This window comes from Pleurodeles waltl, chromosome 6, assembly GCF_031143425.1.
Source record: "Pleurodeles waltl isolate 20211129_DDA chromosome 6, aPleWal1.hap1.20221129, whole genome shotgun sequence".
Taxonomy (NCBI): Eukaryota; Metazoa; Chordata; class Amphibia; order Caudata; family Salamandridae; genus Pleurodeles; species Pleurodeles waltl.
Genome location: NC_090445.1, coordinates 927820714 through 927844706, shown reverse-complemented (window position 1 = coordinate 927844706; position 23993 = coordinate 927820714). Strand labels below are relative to the sequence as shown.

The window sequence follows — 23993 nt, the reverse complement described above, 5'->3', positions numbered from 1 at the left end:
AAATATAACAGGTGATTTTTTTTTTTATAGTACCCAAGAAAACATATATATATTCCATCAGAGATCACAATATGCATATCAAAAAACATTTAGTCACAAATGGAATGCCATCATAGAATCATTATTTATTGGCGAGCCATTTAGCCAAGGTCCCCCATATTTCTTGCCCTTTTCGTCTCTCTTTTTTCCCTTTTCGCTCATACAGGGCCTGTTCCAGCTGATATACTGCGAGGAGGTGATCTAACCAAATTTGATATGTAGGGGCATTTGATCGAGCCATACAGAAGCAATACACAATCAATATACTGACAAAACCATAAACAGAAATTTACCAACAGTTAGCTCCCTTTGCTCCGAGACCCCTAATATAACCACCCCCGGTGATAACTCAACTTCTAATCCAGCAACATCTTTGATAAACTGTTCCACTTTCCCTCGAAGGTTCACTAATTTCGTGCAGGTGGCAAACATATGAATTATATCCACTCCGTGTAACTGGCATCTTGGGCAATACACTCCTTGTTCCCGACCCCATTGTGCTAATTTCCCGGGCATAATGTACAGGTCGAATATTGTTTTATATTGTTGTGTCTGAAGAGATGCTGAGATCAAAGAGGTCCGACCTAATTCAAGAGATTCGTAAAAAGCCCCCTTTTCCACATTCAACTTAGCACTCCAGTTTTGACTATGCTTTGCCAAATCATTGGGTAGGTTATTAATCAGTTCAGCATATATTGCTCGTATCGTACTCTTATCAGATGAAATCATCATTTCTACTAAGGAGTTCTAAACAAACCCTGCTGGACCACCAGTTTTCCGAAAGATGAAGTCCCTTACCTGCAAATATTTGAAAAAGCTTGTTTGGGCAAGTCCAAATTTCGGATGAAGGCTTCAAAATGTGGTGATTGTGAAGTCCTCAATAAAATCACCTAACGTATGTATTCCCTGTTGATGCCACCTTTCCATAATAATATCATGAAACATTTCAAGGAGGGACATATTGTCCTTGATCAAGGTATAATAATCGTACCTTCCCAGTCCGCATTTCTTTTGCCACAAACCCCAAACTTGAAAAGCTGCCTGGAGTACTTTAAACCGAGCTTTCTTAAAATAGCTAGGTTCCAAAAGCTTGAGCATCGCCCCCTTTGCAGCAGGGTCAATTAATAACTCATAGATGCTAGGGGTGCATCCCCCATCACTTCCAGAGCAATATCCGGGTTCGCAGTTATAACTGCAACATCATCTGCATACGCCAGAATTTTTGTTTCCCACCCATTGTGGATAACTGGCTGGACGTTAACACTCATTTCCAAATAACGCAAAAAGGGATCTAGATATAACGCAAATAATAATGGTGAGCATGGACATCCTTGCCATGTAACCCGTTTAATCCTAAAGGGATAGGAATATTCTCCCCCGATCTGTATACTAGCTCCTTATATAATGCTTTAACAGCTGTAATAAATCCTCCTCCTAGGCCATATATATTTAATATATCCCACAAATACTCCCAGTTAACTCTGTCAGACGCTTTCTCAGCATCCAGTAAGATCATAGCCATGGGATCTGCTGCCACATGCGTAGCATCAAACAATGTTATGACCCTCCTTATATGATCTGTTGTGTCCCTACCAGGGACAAAACCATGTTGGTTACAGCTAACCAGCTTACGAATGCATCCAGACAATCGAGTCGCTAATATTTTGGAGTAAATTTTAGCATCACCATTAATAAGGGTGATAGGACGGTATGAACTTAAGCTGACCGGGTTTCTTCATTTCTTAAAAAAAACTACGATATTAGCGGAACCCCAGGACGGGGGGGGATTACCCTCCAGCTGTACATGAATCACCAATTTCAGCATGACTGGCAAGAGTACATTCTTAAAATATTTATATACCTCTAATGGAATGCCATCTGGCCCCACAGCCTTCCCATTTGGAAGTGCCTTGAGCACCTCTGACAATTCCTCCATTGTCACATCCTGCCCCAATTTTATTTGATCTTCCACTGTAATCTGACTATCCTGGATCAGCATCAACCGATGTTTATCAATATGTTCCTGACCAAAATTGGCCGCGCCATATAGATCTATATAATATTCCCGGAAGGCTTCCCTAATGGAATCGGGTCTTATAACTGTCATCCCTGCCTTATTTTGCACTTGCGCAATTACGCCTGAGGATGCCCTCTGGCGAGTCCGCTTTGCTAAAATATGCCCTACTTTCTCGCTACATTCATAACAGTCCCTTCGTTTTGTTAGAATTTTTTCCGCTGTCCGCTCAGTTAAGTATTTCCCTAAGATAATTTTTGCAATTGAAACCTGATGAAGGGCATCCTCGACCCCAACATCATTCCTAATAGCCCGGATAAGCTGCTCTTCCGCTGCCTGTAATTCCCCCATGAATGCATGAAGCTGGGCTGCTGCTTGTTTCCATCGCCTTACACTGTACCCAAGAGTTTCCCCCCGTATAACTGCCTTTAATGTATCCCAAACTATTTCTATTGGGGCTGTTCCAACATTAAAGTCCAAAAATTCCTTCAGCCGCGTACTCATGTGCTGTATATACAGAGGATCATTCAGCAGAGCCCGCTTAAATGTCCAGTTCTTCTGAGATCTCTGCCGGTCTCTATCCCTTATCTCTAATATTAATGGGTTATGGTACGCCATAAAGTGAGGGTATAGCTTAATCACTGAATCAGCTAAAAATATCGGAGTGAAGAAAAAATAATCCAATCTAGCAAATTTCTTATGTGGTGCAGAGAAATAGGTATATTGTGGTTTGGGACCTTCTAGGGCTGACCATACATCTATTAGCCCAATCTCCATTTGCATGCTCTTAAGGGCCTGAAAAACTCTAGGCTTCCGCCCCAGATATTTATTCCTACTAATATCTCTTAAGCTCTGTGCGCCATCCCAAGATCCATTAAAGTTCAAATCACTACATACAATGTATGGTGCGGGCCAAAGCGTCAGTTCTGCAGATATAAAGTCAAATAAGGACGGGTCATCATTCACTGAGCCATATAATGAACACAGCGTAAATCTAACATTACCGAATGAACACTCCATTATTACCCACCTACCAATTACATCCACTTTCTTCCGTTTAACCATACAGCTATTGTTAGCTGCCAAAATCGCAACCCTTTTTTTTTAGACATCTGTTCAGTACACCCCAACAGGCGCAAACCCAAACTTTCTAATATTTTCCTATCTGCCTTTTCCATATGCGTTTCTTGCAAGCAATAAATGTCTGCTTTTAATGTTCTCAAGTCATCTGGAATTTTCTTCCTCTTCCGGGGGGTGTTTAACCCACATATATTAATAGTTGCTATCCTAATAGCTGACATGTTCACAGACTTAATTGATTACGTTTGGCTAACTCGACTGGCTCAACCTTACTCCCTGCCAATGACCACTTTGCATTTATACTACCATACAAAATTCTGCACACCCTATCCTGCATTAACCTTTCTATACCACAAATGCTTAAGGATGAAATAGTTTGCGCTATTAGACCATGACTGAATTTCTTTGAGTATGGATTCTCTGAGTACACTGGGTACAAATTTTCTCTCCCCCACCGCCTGGGACGGGATGTCCCTGCTCCCACTCCCACCCCGCACCCTGTCACCCCGCAATCCCTGATACCCCCCCTTCCCCTCCACCCCCAGGACCCCGATTCTCCCCCCCCCCTAGAAGCAGTCAGACCACCCTTGGCCTGAATGTTGGTGTCGCCTAGATACCTGGTACCGCCCACTGTCCCACCCCAGGCTAAACGGCCTCTTGAGCTTCCATCGAGACCACTGAGGCTCTCTTTTTGAATTCCTTACATCATACTATTACAGTTCAAGTAAATATTCTTTAGCCGGAATCTCTGAGTTGAACACTCTAACTTTCCCATTGAACACAGTTTTGAGTCGAGCGGGAGCAAGTAAGTACACTTCGCCCCCTTTATCTTGGAAAGGTTTGATCAGCTGCTTCAGCCTCCACCTTCGCTCCACAGTGACCTGACAGTAATCGGGTTGAGTGAAAAAAGTTGCCTCCCCTCTACTACATGGAGCGTCGGGGCGGGCTTTTTCGAATATAGTTTGTCTTAAAAGATAGTTCCCAAAGTAGACCAAAATAGCCCTCGGGTGTTTATCCACCTCTCTGCGAACCTCCCGGCGTATTACTGGGTACCGATGTACCCTTTGAACTTCAGCCTCTCAGTCCCAGCTAGTGAGCTCTGAAAACGCCTCCTGCAGTGTTTTAATCATGTAGGCCCTAATGTTGCTGCCTTCTGCTTCTTCTTTGATACCAAGGAAGCATAGATTGTTCCTCCTCTGCCTATTTTCTTGACCTTCCAGCTTCCACACAATGTCAGCTAATTGTCCTTCATGCGTTGAGGTTTGCACTCTTATAGCCTCAATCTCCCCTTCGACTGCTGTCATCCTCTCTTCCATCGAACTTAGTTGCCCTTCAATTTCTGCACAGGATTTGACCAACTTACGGATTGTTCCTTGTAGATGTTTTGTAGCCATCCTTGCTCTGCGACTTTCTGCTCTTGTCTCAGTTGGTAGTTCCTTTATCGACTCATAAATAGACTGTAACATTTCTGAGTCTGTGTCTCGAACACCTATGTTAGGGGCAGAGTCGCATACCACTTCATCGACCCTCTTTACTGCTTTATCTTGGACCTCAGAAGTATGGGCCTCTACTGTACTCATAAGATTAGTACCTGAATAGTCCCACTTGAGTGCTTTCTGGGTCTGGGCTGAGGACTCCACACCATCTCCACTGAGGGCCGTCCCCTTACTTTTCCGCCACCGATGTCGTACAGTAGACTCTGCGAGGGATAGGAAACTTACGGATTCGGAAGAAATACTATCTCTACTTCCACTTGACCCTTGATCGCTGCTAGTGGAATCTGAGTCCTCCGTTAAAGAGTAAAATTGATCCCCTCCATCCTTATGCCACTCTGGCCCTTTTTCCCTTGCAGCGATTATTCCAAGTCCTTGACTAGATGCCTGGGCCATCTGGGCTGAGTTCCCTGCAGAGTCCTTTGATATGCAGATAGCTTGTTGGGTGGCTTGAGATGGGGCACAGCTTTCTCACTCCTTGAGTCCTAGCTGAGAATTCCCCTCAGGGAGTGTACATGTTTCTGTATCCATTGAAGACCTTGCGAGCTCCTTTTCCCTCTTAAGCACTGCGATCTCAGAGACTACTGAAGCGCCAGAAGCTTGTTGCCTTTACGAAAGAAAGTCTTTTCCCTGACTTACAGCCTCAGAGAGTGTTTTTCCTTCACAGTCGGCCCCCTGTTTCCTGCTTGGTATCATTTGCATGCCGTCTTGAGGAGCGGTGATATGCACGGAATTGTCCTCTTGTGTGCCCCCCTTCCAAAAACCCATAATCATAGGCTGCGTTTTCTTTCCACCGGGGGAAGACAGTAGGGGGCCATTGTTTCTAGCTTCCCTGCTTGTGCCGGCAGCCTGTTTCCCACTTATTTTCCCAAGCGTTAGAGTTTGCCGTTTAATACTGGGGGCTATATCACTGCTAGATTTTTTGGCCCGTGCAGCTCCTACACCTTCTCCTTTCTCCCCAGGACTGCGGCTATTTTTAGGTGCCATTATATTAGTAAGAACGTTGATGATTGAATCGTAGTTTTTCCCAAAATGCGCTGGTCCCGATTGCACACTCCTCAAAGACACACGTAAAATTTCGAAGGAGCGAGAATTCACTAATCTCTAGAGAACCAGACTGTGCATATCTGAATTGCCTAACCAAGTTCTCTCCCTCCTTACACACTGTGTACTCTCAAGGATCAGCCATCCACCTTCATCTTTAAGAAGACGCCGTATTGCTGCTGTAAACTTTGAGTTGAATTCAGATGCTGCTTTCTATCTCACTCCTACCCATCTGCTATGTATAAGCTATGTATCAGCCAGTTAAAAAAAAAAAAACAAAGGCCCCAGGCCATAGGCCAGCAGTCAATTGAGTGGGACTATGAAACCATGTCCTGTCCTATAACTGCCCCTTAACAGACAGTCACTTTGGTGCTGTGGAGCCCCTTGCCACAGACCCGGTACCTGTTTTCAGCTTGTAGCGCCTTCTTGTAGAATTCCGTCTGTACCCGGACTGGTCTCCCTTGTCCTCTTCCTTCGCACCCCAGGATTAGGGGGGGTACCCCGAGCACACCGGTCCAGGAGCCCCTCCTGCCGAGTCCGATGCTGGAGGAGGCTCCCACCACAAGATTCAGGCCGGGGCGCTCCCGCTCTCCCGGCGCGTCCTGCAGACTGAGGCTGTCGGTGCTGGCATGGCTTCTCCACATCCCTGCTCTGAGCTCACTCCGCAGGCTATCGGGGGAAAAAGGAGTGCAGGGGGCTCCGATCCAGGAGCCTCCTTGGAGGACTCCAATGCAGGAAGAAGAATACACCGACCAGGCCAGGACGCGACCAGACCTACGCGTCCTCGGCCTGTGTGCGAGTCTGCCGTTGCCTGAGGTGGGTGTGGCGTGCCGCCGTAGCTACGCGGACGCCATCTGCTTCCTGGATCCGGTACAACAGGTGAATTTCTATGGTTTTGTATGTTTAATTTGTGAGCCCAACTATAACATCCCTGTAAACTTTGTTTTTTAAGTGAATTTCTATGTTTTTTTTATTTCTATTTCCTAACTATACTGTTACTGTAACCTTTGTGTTTTTCAGGGTATTTCTATGTTTTTTTTTACATAAAGCAAATTTCATTACTATACGTTAATCAAAGCACTGCTGTGCATGGCCTTTGAGTGTGCGAGGCGGGTCGCCGCAGACCCTGCATCTAACCCCCTATAACCACCCTACCTTGCATCTTGCATGGCCATTAGCTGTGCATGGGGGGGTTGAGTTAAAGACTTGGCCTGTGGCCAGGCCCTATGGCCGAACCCTCCAACCACCCAACCCCAATTCAGTGATGTCATCAGTGCTGTCATTTCAGAAGTCCTCAGTGATGTCATCAGCAAAGTCACTAACCATGTCATGAGCGATGTAATATGTTATTTCATAAGCAGTGCATTACAGAAGTGTAAGTTATAGTTAGCACAGGTAAATATAGATTTTGAATTTCAATGGTTTTGTATGTGTCAAATTGAAGTCTAACTATAATGTCTCTGTAACCTTTTTTTTCACTGAATTTCTAAGTTTTTCTTAATTCTGTTTCCTATCTATAATGTCCCTGTAACCTGTGGTTTTCTTAGTGAAATTCAATGTTTTTTTTAATGTCAAGTATTTACATTAGTATACATTAATCCTAACATCATCACACAAGGCATTTGGCTGTGCGTGGCTGTGGATGGCAGCAGGGCATAGCCTGCTGCCAAACCATGCTACTTTCCGCAATCTGTACATTGCAGGGCCTCAGGTGACAAAGAGGGTAACCTAGGGGTGCTCAGTCTTTTAAATTCAGTGCCCCCACCATCTCTTTATAATGATTGCTTCCGGTCATTTTAATGCTTCAGCTGCAACTCTCTCTACAACATAATGTTTGCTGGGAAATCTTATATGGGATGAGACATTAGGCCAGCCCATGCTAAATGAATGGCACTGTGCACTACTTGGTGGATCAACTAATGCCACCTCTTCATTACTGGCATGGGGCTTCATTCAGAAATTACAGCTGTTTCTCTACCATTAACAGTAATGTAATGGTGTTTTAAAAAAAAATGTAGGAGTTTGGCATCATATGCAAACCTTCAAGAATGATACCCAACTTCAGCATGATTTAGAAGTTTATAGAATACACATATACAGAAGTTTTTAAAATTGAGATTAAGATACAAGGTTTACTAATATTGTTCATTAACTACCACAGAAGTACATACAAATATTATAATTCTTTTCTACTAGTTTTTCTGGAGTTTTGACGTTGCCGTGCACTGTGCAACATGTATTTCTGATATCGCACAGGAGACACTACTCTGACATTTTTAAAAATTAGTTAAAAACATATACATATATATACAATTTTGTTATTCATGTTAAAGAAAGAAGTTTACTATCACATGAAAAAAATAATGTCTGTAGACAAGAACATTATTTTAACTAACATTTAAATAGTTTTAACAGAGTTGTGTTTCCGTCTTGGTGGAGCGGCTGCAGCGTTGCGCATCCCATGTGACCTAGAAAAAAAATGATTCCATTGGCTAAGCTCCTTTCTATTTTCAATAGTGAAAGTTCTCACTCATTCTTCTTGACTTTTGGAGTGACTGTGTGTTTTAACACTTCTTTCCCAACCCAAAATTTGGACTTTTTTCATTTATGTTTTCTTTGATTGTTGATTCTTCACAATACGGCATCTACAAAAGAATATGAGGTAGAGGAAGATCAAGGTATTTTGGCAGAAGAAGAACAAGCCCCTAAAAAGTTTTTTTCAATTCCTGAGGGTGAAAAAAGGTGACTGTGAGAAAAGTTACCTTCACGCTCTGTAAAAAGGGTTTGTCACAAGGGAGTGAAAGAAAATATTCATGTGGTACATCCAGTATGAGTTACTAATAAAGTGATACACTGACTCAGTGTCTTCCCCTTGATCTCCTTAGGGTGAGTGTGGCATCATCGAGAAAAGATCTCCGGCAAAGAGCCCCCCGTTGGGTGGTGCCCGTCAGACATTGCAGCGCCAGTCTGACGAGGAGCCTGTCCGATGATGAAGCATGACACCCAACTGGGTGTGTGAGGACTCGTGCTCCTAACTAATAGGACCCCATAACACGTGCCTTACAGTCCCCTGATATGTTTTCTTTCAGGAACAGTGTATCACTTTATTAGTAACTTATATAGGAGGACATACACTGGACCTCGAATCCTCCAAATCCCTCTATTCTTGACGTACATCCAGTATGTACAAACATTTGAGTACCATCCACTCGACCTGTGTTGCCAGAGTAGAGATGCTGAAGCTGCAAACTGAACAAGGTGCTTTGAGTGCGGCTGCTGACCAGCCAGGAACATCATTTGCTGGATGCCATGTTTCCAGAGTTTCCTCCCAATATACCAGAATTTAGCAAAGTTGGAGGTTTTTGCCCAGAAGGTGACAAGGTTCTAAGAGTGGGTGAACAAGCTGTCCCAAATCTAGTGCAGACTATCAATGCACACAAATGTTGATTTATTTAAAAAAAAAAAAATCAGTTGTTGCAGATTTTACAAGTTATTGTGCTTGCCTTTTCAAGTGATGTTCTGTTTTTCCTGAAAACACAAAGAAAACACCCCCCAAAAATCCAAATAGTTAAAAAAAACACCAAAAATACCTGAAAAAACTAACAAACCAAAAAGAAGGTTCATTTTAGAACCTCATCTTTCACTTTTAAAAAGAAATGCATGATTGCTTTCATGTTTGAGTTGCTGTATGCATGGACGAGTCTAAATTTGAGTGAGTGCAATAGTACTGCATTGGTGAGTGAAATCTTGGCAGTGAAAGTGCCTCTTTTGGTCTGTCTGCCGGTAAGGACCTGCCTCAAAGTTCCAGCAAAGTTTTGGAGAATTGCCACTTTTGAAACGCAGTCACTTATAACATGGGAGAAATGGGCTTCAATTTATTGACCAAGGAAAACAGGGCAACATATAAACAACAGGCAGCAAATATTCTGAAGACGGCAAGAAGTAGTGACAGTCTTCACTTTTACACCTTCCCCCGGAGGCTAGCCCATATGTGGCAGTGATTTCTAATGTACCAGGTTTACAGTCAAACAGTTCAGAGACCTATACAGAACTGAAAAACAAGGTCATTCAATGTCCACATATTAATGCTAATTTCTCATTCTCCATGGTATCCACAAAACTAATGGTAATGGGCTTGTTGAAGAAGTTCTGTGAAGGGACTTTGTATTGTTCTAAACTTTAATTCTCCAGCTTTAGTTAATCATATTTTGGGGAATTGTTGCAAAGTTGGTCCACTGTCTAGTGGGCCCTTCTTGTGTAGACTTTTCCCCGATCAGGTTTCATCTTTACTAAGGGGGAGGAAATTAGCCTGAGAGGCCTTGTTAGTTCTTGTGCCCAAAATGGTATTCCCCCTTTCCAATATAGTGTGTGCAGGCAGATTCCTTCCACATTGTCTGAAGTGGACTGACTTAAAGAATGGGCTAAGCAGGGTTCACCAGGAGGAGGGGTTGATAGTAGCCTTAGATGTGCTTGATGCCAGAGTGATGTTCCCTCGGAGGCTGAACAATTGAACTCCAGCGGGCTCACCTCTGATTCAATCACAAGCATTGTCCGAGAAGCCAGTCAACATTATTAGTTGGAACATAGCAGGGCTAGAAGCCAAAATATCCATCCCAGAATGGGAGGTTTTATAGACAAGCATATGATTTGTGTATTTCAGGGAACGTGGGCTGTGGAGCCCAAGTACAGACCAGGGTACAAGAGCTATTGGGTTCCAGTTAATAGGTTGTCTTCCAGTAAACCTTCAGGGATTGCTTATATGGACCATTGACTCCCTCAAGTGTCAAGTGAGATCATTGGACATGGGTTGTATTGACCTACAGGGCTTAGTTCTATCCCCCCATCAAGAGCAATTACTACTATTAATGAACATCTATAGTAGGAGCTTTGGAAGAAGCTGTGAATACAAAGTTTGGAGTGCTCTAGATAATATGTTAGTCAGCAGACACAGTGACAGCATATCCTGACTGCTGGGGATTTTAATGCTACATTTGAGCCTTACCCATTGGCGCACAAGCTCTATCAATAAGAGGACAGTTTTTGCGATATCCCATGTAGGAGGCTGGCCTGGTTTGTAGTGTGTACCTAAGGTACTTACACCTTACACCAGGTCCAGTTATCCCTTATTAGTGAAATGTAGTCAGTGCCTAGATGCCAGGCTCTCTGGGAGTACTATGGGTGAGCAGCTAAGGCCTAAATAAGAGACATGCAAAGCTCATGCAATACCAATGTAGTCACACAGTACTCACAAACATGAAAGAAGACACTCAGTGTTACACAAATAAAGGTACTTTTTAGTAACACAAATGCCAAAAATACCTTAGAGACTATACTCCCTTAAGAGGTATGTATTATACACAGCATATATACCAGAATGCATAAATAGCTGTAAAACAGTTAGAAAGCAGTGCAAATAGTGAAAATCACAATAGTTAGAAATGGGCCTGGGGAGAACACAAACCATATACTAAAATAGTGGAATGCAAAAGCTGGTTTCCCACCTAGGCAAGTGTAGTGTGTAGAGGGGTGCTGGGAGTGTAAGAAAACCCCAAAGGTAAGTACAAGAGCCTACCCCAGGGCCAAGGAAAGTAGGAGTAAATAATGGCAAGTTTCCTAGAACACACAAGAACACGTGATAGAAGATTTTGTAAGCACCAGAAGAGACTGCAAGACACCAATGATGGATTCCTGGACCAGAAGACCTGTGAAAGAAGGGGACCAAGTCCAAGAAGCACTTAAGAGTCCAGGGAGAACAGGAGCACCTTCTAACCTGGATGAAAGTGCAAAAGAAGAACCACCTGTGAAGAAGAACAGTCTGTACCACCCAAGAAGATGATTGCAGGTTCCTGGTTGGTGCAGATGATGTCCCACAACAGATGGATGATTGCAGTCTGGGTTGCTTCACTAGATTCTGCCAGCACGCCTTGGCACCCACAAAGCTTGCAGTTAGCAGAAAATGGCTCTGCCCGGGACCAGGAGGAATCTGGTGGCCTCCACCTAGGTGGGGGACACAGAGGGGGCTCTCAGCAACTCAGTGAGTCCTCAGAAGACCAGGCAGCGTGCACAGAAGTCCAACAGCATGGGGATAAAGAAGATGCAAAAGGAGGCCAACGCAGCACTACACAAATGGATCCCATGCTGCCGGAGAAGCACGCAGGAGGCTGTGCATCACAGGAAGGTGTGCTGGGCGCTGGAGCTGCACGGTGCATGAAGAACTTCATGGAAGGATGCCAACACGCCTGGGCAACTGCAAAACACGCAGTGCATGGGGATATTGTCTTGCGTGGGGAGGTAAGATCTTACCTCCACCAAAGTTGGACAGCTGTACTTCAAGACCAGTGGGACCACTTCAGTCCACCACCCTTGTTGCTGGATCCACGCACTTCTTGAGGATAGGGATCCCAAACCATCAGGTGACGCTGCAGAGGGGTGCCTGCTGAAGCAGGGAAGTGAAACCTTCACTTCAAGGAAGATTCCTTCATTTTTCTGGTGCAGGCTGAAGACAAACAGACCTCACAGTATGCACAACTTGGATACAGTTGCAGTTGCTGACAGGAGCTGAAGATACAATGTTGCAGAAGTCGTCTTTGCTTCTTTGTTGCAGTTTGTAGAGTTCCTGGAGGGTCCAGATGCAGTTTTGTTGCTAGAAGGTGAATTAAAGGATGCAGAGGATTTCTGCTGGAGTCTTGCAATCCAAATCTGAGGAAACACCCAGAGGAGAGATGCTAAGTAGTCCTGAAAGAGGGATTCGTCAGCTACACAGGTAAGCACCTATCAGGGGAGGGCTCTGACATCACCTGCTGGCACTGGCCACTCATATTCTCCCAGAGTGCCCCACCACCTTAGAATCCAAGATGGAAAAACCCAGGGACACTCTGGAGGAGCTCTGGTCACCACCCCTGGGGTGGTGATGGACAGGGGAGTGGACACCCCCGTTTTGTTTGTCCAGTTTCACACCAGAGCAGGAACTGGGGGTCCCAGAACTGGAGCAGACGGGAGTATGCAAGGAAGGCACCATCTGTGCCATTCAAAGCATTTCCAGAAGCTCTGGGAGACTACCCCTCCCATGGCTATAACACCTATTTCCAAAGGGAGAGGGTGTAACACCCCTCACCCAAAGGAAACTCTTTGTTCTGCCTTCCTGGCCTCAAGGTGCTTGAGCAACAGGAGGGTAGAAACCTGTCTGTGAGTTGGCAGTAGCTGGGGCTGCCTGTAAAACCTCAGAAGGCTGCTATGGTAGTACTGGGGTCCACTGTGGAGCCCCCAGAGTGCATAGAAGTCTACAACCAATGTTAGCATCATCATTGGGGTATAATTCTAAGATGTTAGACACCTTACATGGCCACATTCGGAGTCACCATTTAGAAGATGGACATAGGTATTGACCTATGTCCAGTGCACGCGTAAAAAGTCATCCCCGCAGTCACAAAGTCTGGGAAAATGGTCCTGGATGATGTGGGAGCACCTCTGCTAGTGCAGGGGTACCCTCACACACAGGTACTCTGCACCCAGCCTTCAGGGTTGGAAGGCCTGGTATATGGGTGACTTAAAAGTGACCTGGTGCAGTGTAAGGAGCTGTGCGAGGGTGCATGCACCATGTGACACAGGCTGCAATGGAAGTCCTGTAGAAGCCTTTGCCTGGGCTCCCTATGGGTGGCAAAAGAAATGCTGCAGCCCATAGGGATCCCCTGGAACCCCAATGCCCTGGATACCTACGTACCATATACTAGGGACTTTTAAGGGGGCACCAGTATGCCAGTTATGAGTGGAATACTGTGTTAACAGTATCCAACAACTACATTTAAAGGGGAGAGAGCATAAGCACTGGGGTCCTGGTTATCAGGATCCCAGTGACCCAGTCAATCACACTGACAAACAGGCCAAAATTCGGGGAAACCATACTAGAAAGAGGCTACTTTCTCACATCCTGCAGCTGCTGAAGGGTAAAGGACATAGATTGACTAGGGCGGCACTCCAAATTGTTAACATCATGCTTGCCCACGGCCTTCGAGCATGTAATGGGCGCTCTTTCTCAGACATAAATCCGTCTCCTACATTTAGACGAGGGACATGTAGGATTCATATTGACTACTCCCTATTAGATATATGCTTGTGGGGACATATGGAAGACATGGTGGTACTGCACCATGAGAAAAGTGACCACAGTCCGCTAATACTTACTTTCAGGAGTTTGCTACCTATAATTGGGGCCCCTGTCTCTAAGGATTTTGATTGGCATCTCACTATGGCAAATAATAGATGCAATGTCAAGTGGGAAACAATCAACTCTTCCCAGAGCACCACGGCAGCCATGTATACATTATTGGCATTATTTACCTCGAAACTTCAAACTCAGATAAGGGTTATGATCTCAGAGGCATCCAACAATGAATGGATCACCCCAAAAGAAGCTTCTTTCCTAGATGTAACCAATCCGGTAACTCCCTATTTCTATTGCTTACCTAAAATCCACAAGGGAACACAATTCCCTCCGGGGCGACCAATTGTGTCTGGGATTGGTTCGATTCTCGAGCCCCTATCGATCTTCTGCGATCACTTTCTACAACCACTTGTTAAGGGCTCCTCCACTTATTTACAAGACACTAAAGACGTATTAAATCTGATTGAGACTATTAATAACACAGGAGATGTCCAAGCACTAATTACTATGGACCTGGAGGCTCTCTATAATAATATACCCCAAAATGCAACTTTACAGGTAGTGGAATCTCTACTACAGCGCAACAGTGACAATTTGACATCACCCATTGCATTTATCATGCAATGCGCCACATTAGCAATGAAAGAAAATTTCTTTCAATTTGAAGATCAATTTTATCATCAGATTGGAGGTACTAGCATGGGAAGCACCTTTGCTCCCAGCTTGGCATGCCACTATATGTATAACTTTGAAAAACAATTCATTTTGCCAGCTTTTAATCCTTTCACCGATAACATAAAATTGTGGCGTCGGTACATTGACGACATCTTGGTTGTATGGCAAGGCCCCTTGGCTACAGCTAGTTCACTGACTGAGTGGGTAAACACACTAAACCCATATTTGAAATTCACTTCTACGGTGTCGGATAAGGAGGTTAATTTTTTGGACCTACTGATTACAATTGAACAGGGTAAATTATTAACCTGTACTTACCATAAACCAACAGATCGCAACAGCCTGCTTATGTACGAGAGTCATCATCCTAAATCTCTCCGTGACAACTTACTGTTTGGCCAATTCTTGTGACTACGACGAAACTGCTCCTCAATACAGGAATACAGTACCCAAGCAGATGATCTTCAAACAAAATTTCTTGAATGACATTATCCCCAACATGTCATCAACCCAGCTCGTAAGAGAGCAAGGAACAATAATCGTGATTCTCTACTTCAAACTAACACTAGAGTCCCGAATAGACGGTTGACCTGTGTTTCTACTTTCACCACTCTATCTAACCAGACAAAAAAAATGATTAATCTGAGATGGCCTATCCTTAATAGTGGGGGCAATACCATTCCTAGGCCCCTATTTGCATTTAAACGATCTAAAAACATTAAAGACCTGATAGTCCATACCCGTCCAAAAGACACATCGCGAACACAGACACAAACTACACTCTGGAATCTTCCACCTGTAATTGGACATTATCCCTGTGGACACTGCAATGTCTGTCAATTGACTAGCCCCAACAAAACTTTAGATTTGGCACCTATAGGTCAATGGCACCTGACAAAACACACGAATTGCAACACTAAAAATTGCATTTAAATGATCACGTGTCCGTGCGGGCTACGCTATGTAGGCATGACCTCTAGACCAGTTAAAATACGAATTAACGAACATAGGAGCAACATCAGGTGTGGACGCATCACAACAAAATTATGCACACACTTCTTGGACGCCCTCCACAGTCCTGATGATTTAAGTTGGGTCGTACTTGACTCCCCAAGAATCACTACTGACTCTCCGCTCTCCTTGTTCAGACTGGAACAACGGTGGGTTTTCAAGCTACATACTGATACGGATGGGTTGAATGATGCCATTCCCTGGACAACATTTTCCGCCTAATCATCCCCTGTAAAAGGATATACCACTGAGTATTCAGTGTCTTCTATCTACTTTTATTTTGATTTTCATTTTTATTTTCAATCCTATTTGGACTGACTGTGACAGACTATGGTTTTAGGGAGCCCCATTTTTTGTATTACTCTGTGGCCCATACCATTCCTTTGTCTACTAGGGTGATCACTTTCGGCTTTCCTCTTCAAACCATTAATTTTATTAACTGACATAACTCACTATTCAGTTCTAGCCATTCCAAGATGGCCCTCGTTGTTTCTAGTACATTGTTTGTTTTTACTACCCCCCACGAGGCTGATCGATTAAATGCTTGTTCTAGTTTTCTATATCTCTGCTCCCAAAGATGGCCACCGCAATTTTGTCTGCGTCCTTCTTCTATTTCTAAGACTCGCTTCGATGCAGTTCCCGGAGTGGAGTCCTTCTACAGTCTCTACTACCCCCTCCCATTTCTGCCGGGGAACTTCCCTTTAAAAGACTCGCACTGAGTCGGCAGCTGTCTATACGGGAGAGCGCGTCAGGGTAGGTTTCCCTGCAGACTGCCGTCATCCACTAAGTAAGTGGCCTCGCGTTTTCGTGTCTATCGTTTTTTAATTTTACTTATTTATTTTGGGGACGAACAATGAGCTCAATTAATGACATCTCACAGAGTACTAACAGATTTAGGTCGGGGTAATTCCTCAATATCCTATGGATAACCACGCTTTGCCAGTGTGTTTTTTCTTTTGTAAATCATTCCGCAGACTATCACACTCTGCTACAGTACTCACCACTAAGTAAGTGGCCTCACGTTTTTGTGTCTATCGCTTTTCTCTTTTACTTATGTATTTTGGGGACGAACAATGAGCTCAATTAATGACATCTCACAGAGTACTAACAGATTTAGGCCGGGGTAATTCCTCAATATCCTATGGATAACCACGCTTTGCCAGTGTGTTTTTTCTTTTGTAAATCATTCCGCAGACTATCACACTCTGCTACAGGACTCACCAAGCCTTTTTTCAAATATCTCCTGCTGTTAAACTGTTATATTCCTCCCAGCTTTCTTTCAACAATGTCACAAATGCTAGTGACGAGTCTGTGTTTGAATTTCCGAGTTACAGAGACCAATAATGTTCTTTGTGTTCACAATCACTTTAATCAACTGACCTCTAGCAGTGAATGTGACTGTCTTGGTTTTGATTGATTGTACTGTATTCATTGTGTTTGCTTTACCATTCTATTAGTAGTGACGGCTTTCGGCATGCTACTTCCCAAGGGGCCCCCCATGTATCAAGGGATGGTAAGCATATTGTCTTATTATGTTTTTACACGACTGGTTACCACACACTGTTGTGTCACGGGTGTCCTTCCTTATTTTTCCGTGTGTTTTGATCAAAATTATTTATTTGTATTTTTCTAGGGCGACCATTAAAGGTTTTTGACAATTAGTGAACTTCAATGTAAGTGACTACATGATTTGTTTGACATTTTTGCAAACTTTCGGTAATATAGACAGGAGAAGTCTTGTTATGTATTGGTCCTGAAGAAGCGTCATAGGATCTTGTTAGACCACTGTACGCGAAACATGTTGACCATGTCCTAGGAGCCTGACGAGAATCTCCCCAAGCTCCAGCACCATGCAGAAAGTGGTTGAGCATTATCTCTCAGTTTACACTTTCCGTCTGTTTTTAATCTTGGTCCCGGTCTTATTCTATTGATTAATTAAACTGACTCGCTCCATTAGGACTGGGAACCATTTTTATCATTCACTCTCCTGCCAGGATTAGCACCTGACCGTTACACCAGGTCTTGTAGTGTCCGCTACCACAGCTGCTACCTAAAAAGATCTCCGGCAAAGAGCCCCCCTTGCGGGGAGCCCGTCAGACATTGCAGTGCCGGTCTGACGAGGAGCTACCCGATGATGAAGCATGACATCCTCTTGGATGTGTGAAGGCTCTTGCTCCTGAACTTTAATGTTCCCCTAGTTATTATTTTTTCGTTTGGAACAGTGTACACCTTTTTGTATGTTCAGTTATTTGGGAGACCGTACACTGGACCAACTAATCTCCCAGTCCCTCTCTTTGTTGATACATTATTGGCAAACCACATACAACTCATGAGCCAATTCAGGCAGGATGAGGGAAGGATATTGGCTGAGCATTTTAAATTATTTGATCGCCTGAAAGAACTATTAGTTAAAAGAGTCTACAGGCAATATGAAAATTAAGCGAAATGATAGGTGGTATAATAGATCTTGAAGAGTGGCTAAGAATGGGCTACGGTGGGACCTCAAAAGGGGGACTAGAGATTCAATCAAGCAAACTAGGAAAATCAATAAGCTGTAGTTGCCCAAGGCATGGATAAGCTGGGAAGAGAAGTGTTGAATAGCCATGTTAGCGGCAGCAAGAAATAAGGATGCCAGGAAGTTTTGGAAATTGGTTTCGAACAAAAGTGAGGAACCCCAGCCCCTGTATGGGACATCAACTCTCCCTGATGAATGGGCTAAACACTTCAGTTCACTCTACCCTGGAACTGATGAGCTTGATCCCATAGAGAAGAGTGTTAGTAGGGGAGTGAGTGTATCCCCAACTAAAATTTCCTTAGCCGGGACCAAGGTAGCAATATCTTCCCTTAAGTTGGGCGAAGCCCCCGGCCTCTACAAAATATCGGGTGACCTCTATAATGCAAATCTCGACATTTGGACACCCTACTTAAATAAGGTCTCTAATGCAGTGGCTGCAGATGCACCCATCCATATACCTGAAAAGTGGTGGAAATAGGCCCTCTCTACAAGAAGGGAAATCCCAGTTACCCATCTAATTATAGGCCTATAGGCCTGCTAGACAACCTCCCAAAAACATTTTTGCAAAACAGATTTTGAAACATTTGGAGGAGTGGATTGAAGAAAGCGGGGCTATCTCAAGTTTGCAGGAAGGATTTAGGCCTGCAGTTAGTACAATTGACCAAGTGATGAGGTTCATGGCAATCAGATGAAAGGCGGTGCATATCGGTGGAGGGAACTTATATGTCACCTTCATCGATCTCGTGCAGCTTTCGATCTGGTTCCCAGACACAAGTTGTGGCACACATTGAGCGAAATGGGAGTCCCCAGTGGTCTTTTGAACCTAATTGTTTGACTTCTCAAAGGTACTTTTGCCCATATTATGGTGATGGTGAATTGACAGATCCAGTTATCATTGAGAGGATGGTGCAACAGGGATGTGTTCTTCCCTCACCCTCTTTCTCTTGTATATCGACAACTGTATTTAATATTTGAACAATTGCATGAATGATTTGCCACAGTTGGCTGGTCGGAAAATTCCAGGGCTTCTCTATGCGGATGATACCATTAGTATGGCAAAATCATCTAGGGGATTACAAAAACAGGCTAGGAGAGCAGCCCTACACAGAGCAGAATTGTGGGGCTTTAACAGCCAGCAGATCATCCTACAAATCAAAGAAAATAATGTTATCAGATATATAGATAGCCAGGGGAAGGGCACCCCGTTAGAACCTTTAAGACTGGATCTTGGGTCGAACAACATTGAAGACCATGCAGCCCTGAAGCCCTCCTGTATTGGCGTAGTCTCTGGAAGACAGACAAACTTGAACCTTTAGGGAGGCAATTAGAGATTTATTAAGGAGCTCGAGCTGTTCAGATAAAGTTAGTTGGCTGCGGGAAATGAAATCGTCTTGGGTCTAATTGGGCTTCCCCCAGTTTTGGTGGAACCTTAAATCTATTCCAGCCAATGTGGTCGCACTTGTCAAGCAGAGATATTGGGGTAGGGTAAATGATTGGATTTCTTAGAGGAGCAGGTTGGGTTGCTTGATGTTAGAATTTTTGCATGTCAAGCAGGAGTTATGTGCTGAACATTTCTTTGACCTGCTCATACCAGCCCACTCTCTATTCTTCCAGTTTACATATGGTACTCTACCTGTTAATGTTTACACCACCCGATGGTTGTCAAACAGCTCGGAGGATAACAATTGTAAACTGTGCCAATTAGGTGTGGAATTAATTGCACACTTTCTATTTTTCTGTTCTACATATAAAATCCCTAGAAAAAAATGGATTATTCCACTTTATAAAAATCTGTTTCTTTATGAATGAGCCAATGCCTATAGAATCTGTAAAAGCAATTCATTTACTATGGTAGTAAGTGCTGTTTCTAAATACTTGTCAGCCGCGTGGTCCACTTATCACAGAGCCCTTAAAACACTTGTAGAGGATGGCTCAGTATAAAGTTTTAGCTGCAAGTGTCTAGAGCCCTCTTAGAATTTGGATGGGATGATTCTGGAAAAGAGTTTACATTTGCGTTGTCTTGCACAGGGCTATGGGCCCAGTCTCTTATGCATGTGATTTAGGGCCATATGTACAAACACTTTTTCCCATTGACACAGAACGGGTAAAAACCTTTGCTACATCTGGCCCTTAATCTTTTCTTTTTATCTCTGTATCATCATCAATGTTTATTGGACCTACAAATGTGAAACATTAACAGGGGAAGTAAGTGTTAAGATAATCACACGCTGTGGATTGTGTATATTCACTGTTGAAGCTTTAAAGAACTTGGCTGGGATGTCTGAAGACAAGAGCCTATATATCTGCAAAGTTTTGCACATGGCCACTATCCCAGCCTAAAGCTGGGACGGTTTCATAAGATTTTTATCTGAAGCAGATTTTAATATTGCATTAATCGCAGTCTATGGCAATTATTTTTGAATTTTATCTTTTCTTCTTATCTCTGTATCATCATCAATGTCTATTAGATCTATAACAGTGAAACACTAACAGGGGATGTAAGTGTTAAGATAATCACTTGTTGTGGACTGGATCTATCTATTGTTGCTTTCAAAGCATCTGGTTAGGAGGGTCTAAAATGAAGAGCCTTTATATATACAAAGCTTTGCACATGGTCACTTAAACAGCTTTAAGCTGGGGCGGTTTCATAAGGTTTTACTCAAAGCAGATTTTAATATTGCATTAACCATAGCCTATGCCAACTATTATGGGACACTTCATTGCCCCCATCTTGAGATGTATAGCAATTGTGCACTTTGGTTTGTTTGGCTTTTATTATTGATCTCTTAAAGTTGTTGGTACCATAATTTTGTTGCGCTCTTAAACAATCATGTATATTATTGCATAAGATGTTTTTTATGTTGAGATTTTTTAGTTCATTTTTTTAACTGATTCTTGTTGACTATGAGATTTTATGTTTCGATATGCCAATAAAACAACAACACATATAGCAATTATACATAATATTTACACATCTTATGTTCCCTTGACCACTGTTCTCAGTTTCTATAGTTTTTCACTGTAAAAGAAGTGTGTACAGCTGCTCATCACTGTACAGTTGTGGGGGGCAGTCATCTGGACTGTAAAAAAAAACATAATCACATAGCACATTATTTTAAAATGAACATTACTATGCATCACACTCATAACTTCACAGTATTTCACTACAGGTAAGTGTTACTGTGATTTGCACTCAGTATAATTTGTAAAAAAAATAATATTTAGGCTTCAATTACTAGGTTAAACAAGTATGTGTTGCTTATTATTACACCTGGTACAAAACTACGAACAGATATGAGATACACCATTACAATTTGGGATATCCTTTTCTAGCCATGAGTTCCAATAGGCTGAATATTATGTTAAACAGTTATAATCCATGTGCTCAGAACACCGTATAGTTATTTTTTTCTTAGAAATAGAATGAACATATTCATACCAAATTCATTTTTGGAGATCCTTTTTACATCACCCCTGAAAGGCCAAATGATGGCTTAACCAGTGATGATCAATGCACAGAGAATACCGTATAACCATTTGTTTGTGAATCCTGTTTGAATACATTTAATGCATTCTTCACTGTTTGACATCTTTCTGAAGACATCACCCTTGTTAGGCCAAATGATGTCTTTAGTAGTAATGATCCACATAGAGAGAAGATTGTATCCAGTATTTTCCCACATATCCACCTTAGAACTTTGGTTGAAGAAACAATAAGTAAGAATTAGGAAAGTTGATAGTTTTTATTTGAATTGTGGACTGCTGTCATTGCATTCTGTACATCCTGATTGCATCTTTAAATATGCAGTATAATGTCCAGATGTAATATTTAGACCTTTACGCAAGATGATAGCTAATGCACAGTATGTTTTCCCAAAAACTGATATTTGGTCATCTTTTAAATTTGTAATCTCTTTCTCCAATTTTGATCTGCTCTGCGTCATTGTAGCATTGTTAATATGTATTTACCAGTTCTCTGTATCAGTAACGTAGATAACATATTTGATTTGCAATTTGGACAGCCCATGTTTTGCTTACTTTTCTTATTATTTTATCAAACGAAACACTTTTAGAGTCCTGCGATGTTAAGTTGATAAATTGGTCAGAATAGATTTCAGTGGTATATGAGAATAAGACATCTTCACACTCATGGGTCCCTGTATAACTCAGTGCAATTATGTCATCAATATTTACATCTTCTTCTTCTAAAACTCCAAGGATCACCATAATAAATCCCTGTGCATCCTTATGTTTGTTTGGAGTAAATACTATAGATCCACTATATTTGTTCAGTAGTTCTCGAATGCCAGAACAGAATGTATTACACGTCTGTCACAAGATAACCATTGCAGGCAATTAAACAATGCTGTGCACAATGTGTTCTGTTCTTTTACTTGAATTGCGTTTACAACATCTGGAAAATGGAACAGAACATTCACATAAAAATTAGCATAGCAGTTTACACCATTAGTGGTATCCAACTGGTAACCTACAACATCACCATCAGTTTCCATTTTTCTTTTTTAACACTTTGCTGTTTCTATTTCTTTACTGTCTAATCAGCAATATCTGTTGAATCTTTTGAAAGTTTAGAACATATTTGTTTTAAAAACAGGATACTGTCCAAATAAAGAGCATTTATGCTTCTTAATCTGTTATACTCTCTAACACAACTTACATCTGCAATAACCTTTTTATCATCAAGATCAACCACAAACGAACTGGACAATGTTCAAACTCATGACAGTGCTACATATGACATGCCTTCTTTAAATATTGTACTTCCAATATTAATAAATGCAGCATCTACACTGAAACCCTGAGATTTGTAGAAAGGTACAGCGTACGCTAGACAAACTGGGAATTGCTTTCGTCGCACATATAAGTCCTTTACAAGTAAAAACCGTAAAACACATCCAGCAATTTTCTTCATGCCATCAACCTGATCATATTTCATAGCTAAGAATTCAAACACATCGTAGTTCGGGACTTGTATGACTTGTATGAAATCAATAGCTTTTCCCATTGCACCATTTACTAATCCTTCTTCAACATTTTAATTTCATCATAAAATAACTGAACAGTTTTTGCACACATGTAAACACTTTTCTAGTCCAGCAGTCCGGGATTCAGATTTCCCCATAGAGTTCAACTTTTCGTGCAGTTTTCCACTGAGCAGCACTGTCATTCCCTGGGGTTCAATTTTGTCCATAGCTGTAATTTCTTCTTTCTCTAGTTAAACTAATTGTTCATCAAAATCAGCAAGCTCTTGAAGTACAGGTATTAAAAACACTATTGATTTGCCTTCTCTGCAGAAATCAAACATTACCTCTGCTGCTGTGTTGATAGGTGAAAACCGTTTGTTAATAAGTCAACTTCTTAAGGTACATTTTCCCTCCTCTATCCTGAACTCCTACTCTATTATCCTTTAGAATGTTTCCATATTTCATATCAGAAGCTTAGCACCTATTTTAAATATGTTATTATATTTGAAATATTGACAAATGTTTACAATACTTCCCAATGAGTTTCACGTTCTATCATGTAGAAGGGTTTTGAAAACAGGCTGTCCGTTCATAGCGATAAGTTGCAGTAGATCGCCAAAAATAATTACATGCTTTCCTCCAAGCAACACGTCATATTCTGTTTTTAAAATGTGTTGCATTCTCAGAGGAACAGAGGCAAGCATTACATTTGAAAACAAAACATGCTTACCTCATCAATAATTAAAAGCTTCAACTTCTTCAAAACTCTTGCTACTTCATGACAAACTTCACCATGTTATGTCTGGATTCCTGCTTATTGTTGTGTTAAACCAATAGCATGAGTAGTCTATATAAAGTTATTCCCTTGATAATGTGTGCAGCAAATCCAGTAAGTGCTGTTACTACACACAATAAGTTTGATTCTGTAGTCTTGTGTAGGTAATTGAAGAGAACCTTAATTAAAAAGCTTTTCCTG

General features: G+C 42.3%; 1 protein-coding gene across 1 annotated transcript in view; it reads left to right on the top strand.

Annotated features, from left to right (window-relative positions):
- TCERG1L (transcription elongation regulator 1 like) overlaps nt 1–23993 on the top strand; it is a 1516577-nt gene that overhangs the window by 9527 nt on the left and 1483057 nt on the right. The gene's annotated exons all lie outside the window — the stretch shown is intronic.